The sequence below is a fragment of the Dipodomys ordii genome, unplaced genomic scaffold (assembly GCF_000151885.1).
Source record: "Dipodomys ordii isolate 6190 unplaced genomic scaffold, Dord_2.0 Scaffold93, whole genome shotgun sequence".
Classification (NCBI taxonomy): Eukaryota; Metazoa; Chordata; class Mammalia; order Rodentia; family Heteromyidae; genus Dipodomys; species Dipodomys ordii.
This window is the reverse complement of record NW_012267309.1, coordinates 9,190,684-9,196,683: the sequence shown is the minus strand read 5'-3', so window position 1 is coordinate 9,196,683 and position 6,000 is coordinate 9,190,684.

The following is a 6,000-nucleotide window of genomic DNA, read 5'->3' as shown; positions in this document are numbered from 1 at the left end:
TGAACATACTGTACAGAGGGGTTACAATTACATGGGCAGGATAATGCATACATTTCTTACCAAGCATTGCAGCCTCCTCCTTTGTTTACCCTTCACATTCCTGTTAATTCTTTTAAGCACTGGATTGACTATGTGTCTTCTCACCCCATCTCCCAGAAAATATCACAGGATAACCTCTAAGGGATCCTGAGCCCTCAGGTGTAGTGGCTCCACTGTCCCAGTATTGGCCCCGTGAATGACAGCAGGACCCAGAGAAATCAGCATACTAGGGTAGACAGGTTCTAGGTATATTTTACAGGAGGATATTTGCTCAGTGCTCGTGAAGTTTGTTCAGGGTGACCTGCAGAATGACCTTCTTTATGGTCCTGGAAATTTATAAATAAGAACTTACTGATTTTTCTGGCCAATAATAGTATGCAATTTTACAAAATGGTATTTAATAAATCATCTAGTAGTCATTAGTCTCTTGCATCAAGGTTGTGGAGATAATTCCTTTTTGAGCCACCATTTCATTTTACCTTGAGATCTACAACAGCATGAGGCATCATATATAAGCAGTCACATTGCGACCAAGCAGGTAGAGAGTTCTTTTTTTTTTTGTCAGTTGTAGAGCTTGAGCTCTGGGCTTGAGCACTGTCCCTCAGCTCTTCAGCTCAAGGCTAGCGCTCTACCACTTGAGCTACAGGGCCACTTCTAGTTTTCTGGTGGTTTATTGGACATAAGAGTCTCATAGACTTTCCTGCATGGTTGGCTTTGAACCATGATCCTCAAATCTCAGCCTCCTGAGTAGCTAGGATTACAGGTGTGAGCCACTGGTGCCTGGCAGATAGAGAGTTCTTTATAAAACACAAGCAAATGTAAGTAAGGATGATTGAAGGCTTGCCCCTCTTTAATTTGAACTCAGAGGTTTGAACTCAGGGTTTTGTGCTTGTTTGGCAGACTCTGTATCATTGAACCATAGCTTTCACATCTCTTTTGAACCAACTGGTAACAGCCACCAGTTATTTAATGGCTTATAAACCACAGTCTCTGTGTTGAACACCTCATGTTTCATTTAATTGTTAATAAACTCTGTGTAAGGTCTGCCCTGGGCTATGCAGGCCGGGTGCAGACACCTCCCTAACTCTTGGCTAAGTTTCTGCCCAGTTTTTGTGTTACCTAGGTAACTTGAACACATGGAAGCAGTCACCTCCCCCTCCTGCTAGGTCACATCCTGGGCTGCCCAAGGTTATGCCTTCCATCAGACCATAGGAGGGTCCCTAGCCCAGAGATCACATCAGATCCAATGTGGTTACTCTTTTCCCCCACCTGGCTACACCTCTTCCTGTCCCTGGCCTAGATAAGTCCTGGACTGGGGGTGGGTCTCCCCTTTTCTTCCATGCCTCTCCACCATGCGTGGCGGGGCCAGCAGTTCAGTGAATAAACTTCTTTTCCTGCCTGAATAGCATGTGGTGTTCTCTTCATTGGCTACCTAATGAAACCTACCTACTCAATATACCTTACACTCTGCCTAATTGTTCAATAACTTTCACACTAGAAAGGTACAATGAGGCCATCTTAGATTTTGATGTTATATGTTGAAGCATAAAAAATAAAGTAGCTGCTTTATTTTCTTAAAACAGTTTGGACTTACTTCATAAAGCTTTTATATATTAAGGGGAACTAAATTCCCTCCTAATTAGTAAATTCTCAGTTTAATCTTAATATTTAAGCAGTTTCTCTCAAAACCCCCAGTCTGTCCTAAGTAAACATGCAGCACCTTAGACCTATTCCAGCAGGCAGGTAAGGGACATCATACACCCAGGTAGCAGTTGAATAGTAAAGGGCTTGGGTTTCTGAACATTCATTTGTTCTTGTTACCCTGCTGATAGCCTATACTGCAATCTGACTTGCTTACCCAGAGCTGCTATTTCGCAGCAAATTCCTGGGAAGACTAAGTGTAGGAGACCATCTTCATCTTGTTGATGTCACATCCCACTCACATCAAAGTTGTCTGATGTGAAATATTTGACTAATATTCCACACTTCAGCAACTTTTCCAAGGATATTAGTATTCTAGAGCAATATCAATTACTCTAAGTACTGTGCCCTTCTCCAGGATACCTGTAAGCAAGCAGGCATAAGAGGTTGTGACAAACTAAACTTGTACTTCCCTGCTGGCTTTATTGTTTCACAGCTGTCAGTTGTCTCTGTGTGTGGATAGTCTATAGGGTAGTTTGCTTCAAGAAATTCCGATAGTATATTGGCATCAAGCTCTCTTTCCTCCTAACTCTCAGCTCTTTCTGCTATGGGGGTCCTGTTGATGTAGAGGAGGTTAGAATACATACATCAACTAGCTCCATCCTCTCTCTATTACTTTCCACTTCTGGTAGAACTTCATCACAGATAGCAGTGGGTTATTTATTCTTTGGGGCTCCATGTAGACTGTGGTAATAATGATTTCTAGTGAATATACCTTTTTGTGTCCCAGTCCTTTGCAAATGAATTTGCTACTCCTTCCAACAAATGGTGTGGTCTATCTATAAATTCAGGTGTTGGTTTTCTAGTGGTGAAGACCAAAAGACAAAAGATGTTAAATGATTTATGCAGAGCAACATGGTGACCCAACAGTAGGTTGGAGTTGCAACAAGGGAAAATTCTTAAGGAAAAATAGACTGAGGTTCCTTTGAGAAATGAATAATTTTGAATGTCTAGATGTGCCACTTTTCTCTTTATGATTTATAGTATTTTTCCATCCATATATATTCCATATTCAGATGATGAAATGATTAATTTTCAAATCCAAGAATCTTGATTAAAGCATTAATCACCATGAAGCAAATTAGCTTAAGCTTTAAGATAAAAAAAGTGTGTTAGTTTGTGTTGTCTCTATTTTCCAACTGATTTCTGCCTCTGCATGAAGAAAACAACACCTTAGGTGTGAAATATTAGCACAAAATATCACAGCATCTTGGAAAAAATGTTATTTTCTACCCCAACACTTCTACCCAAAGTGTTTCAGCCAGTAGTTATACTATTTAAAAAGCTCCCATTTTCTTCAGTTGTTAATGTTCTTTGCATTTTAGTTTTGATCTTTAAAAAAATAGGTTTTCTCTGTAGCACTATGCTGGGTAACATAAATCTGAACATTGTCAATGCTTAGAATTGTCAAACAGATTCTGAAAATCTTCAGGAAATAAATTTCTTCGTGCAAGAGACACTATTTGCTTTGGAAATTTTGCCTTTGGAATGACAAGTTAGATCTTTGCCAGATTCAAGGAAGTCATTTATATGTGACATATAGAAAGAAGCTATAAAGTAGAAATGGAAATTTTTATTAAATTAAATTTAATGTAAGCATTGGAAAACTCTACTCATGCTAAAAACCAGACAACTCTAAAAATTGGAATTATTATGCTAGTAAAAATCTATATTTATTTGGCACAAATCATTTAAATTTAAAACAGAAGGAAAATAGGGATTACTGAGATGTTTATGTGTCTTTCAGAGTTCATGTTTTGAAGAGTGAATCACTAAAGAAGCAGTATTTATGAGGGAGTATCTTTAAAAGGTGCTTAGGTCATCAGTGAACTAAAGGTGTAGTAAAGATGTGGGTTAGTTATCACAGGACTAAATTCAAGTAAGTTTTTCCCTCTCTATTCTCTTGCTCATTCTTCTCCTTTTTTTGCCCTTCTTCCTTCTGTCTTGGGATAATGAAGCACCAAGACCCAAACCACATGCTGCTACTCTGTTCTTGGATTTCCTGGCCTTTAAAACTATGAACCAAGGAAATGTCTTTTCTTTATTAATTACATAACCTGTGGTATTTTTTTTGCAAGTCAAAATGTGCTAAGGCAGAAGTCATCTAAAGAGTAAAGTCAAATTAAATTATGGGGGAAGGGGGGGAAGGAGAAGGATTGGGATTGGGGGGGAGGGAGGAGGCTGGGAAGGGATGTGAAGGGTAAACAAAGGAGGAGGCTGCAATGCTTGTTAAGAAATGTACGCATTATCCTGCCCATGTAATTGTAACTCCTCTGTACAGCATGTTCACAAATAAAATAAAATTAAAAAAAATTTTTTTTTGAGTCCATTGTGGCGCTGTCCCTCAGCTCTTCAGCTCAAGGCTAGCACTCTACCATTTGAGCTACAGCACCACTTCCGGCTTTTTTCTTTTTGCTTATGTGGTGCTGAAGAACTGAATCCAGGGCCTCATGCATGCAAGGCAAGCACTTTACCACTGAGCCACCTTCCCAGCCCTCAAGGGTCTTTTTATTTGATTCCAGCCATATACTCAGATGGGAAACACATAATAGAAAAATTTGAAGACAGTGCTTCCTTTTCCTAAATGAAACTATTTGTTGTTATTATATGGGAAAAAGTTTTATGTCTTTTTTTCTTATACAGAAGTATAAAGAAAATGTTAAAGATGAAGATACAGAAATATCAAAGATGAAGCCAATAAGATAAGTTTTACATCAATTCATTCTAAAGCAATTCTTGACTTTTAGTTACTAAAGATTCACAAGCTGTCTTGGCGTATTTTTTACTATAAGGTTGATCCTCTGAACTTAGTAAACTCCTGGTTTGTAGAACAGATCCATCCTTTTAACACACTAAGTAAAGTCTTTAACTGTTCCAGGTGGGAATATAAATGTAATTGCTTTTACTTGAAGATTTGGTATAGATTGATTTAAATATCTCAATAGGTTTATGAAGACAGGCACTTTACAAATCTTATCAGTTTCATCTTTGCTTGTATTTAGGCTTTAATACTTAAAGTATTTGTACAGGGAAAGATATAGTTGAATTATATGGTTGCAATAGTGGCAAAAGAGAATGAGGTAGAATTACAGAGGGGGGATGATATAGGGAACTGTCGGCCTGATCCCTGAGGAAGTTGAGCAGGCCGTTTAATGATTTGTAACAGAACAGCTCTGTTTTTCTATGCAGCTGTGAATTGATCAACGGATAGAGGTTACATATCTTCAAGTAGTGGAGACACTTGATCTCACATGAGAGGCACCATTTCACAGACCAGCTAGACTTCAAAGCAGCATCCCTCTGGAGAACATGTTAGTTAGCAAGAACAATGCAGATATTATTCATCTTTGGTCCAGAACAAAGATTTATGCTTAAAAAATAAAACCACAGTTCTTGGTATAAATGGAGGAAGAAAAGCAAACATAAAGACAAGGCAGATACCTGAGGGCTGAGATACAGGCAGTGACTGGAATAATTTATTCGAGACATCCTAGTTACTACACCTAAAATTATCAAGTGAATTTCTGAGATCTATACTGTCAGAGATGGGAAAGTATTTCCTGTCTTAATCAAGATGGATTTCAATAGGAACTAAGTTGAGCTATAAAGACAACAGATTTTGGCATCCAGACCTTATCAGGGAAGAAAAAAAATAGTGCATCAGTGATTACTTAGGAAGTGAATTGTTGCAAAGTGCAGGTGTGTAAGTCAAGAGAGAGTGCTGCCCTTGAATGCATTCTCTCCAAATGGACAGATGTGCTGGTAATCAAAGTGATGGATCTTTTTCAAGATTCTATTTTCTTGGAGGTAGAATTTTCCTATGGTTCTTATATTTAAATATTCCAAATTCTATTTTACTTAAAGCTCCATAAGAGAACCTAGGATAGCTTATTTGGCACACAATCCTGGAAAGGTCTTAAAATTAAATCTCTCCCTTTTCAAACACAGATCATAGATATACAAACCTGAGCTGTAATTAACTTTTGTGAATTAAATTGCATTGCCTCATAGAATGACTTTATAATTTCAGGGAAATTTTAACTCTTTTATTGTCTTCAGATGCTGATATCCCTAAATATTTTAAGTACTGATTTAGTTCAGGCTTCTCTACCAAGCTCTCATTAACTGAGTAGCTCATAAAGAATGAAGCTTTACTTTTCATGCTTCTGGTGGTTGGAAGTATGAGAGTAGGGTGGTAGATGGCCGAGTAGAGAGAGAATTCTCAGATATTTTTGTATGGATGGTAATCCTATTCATAAA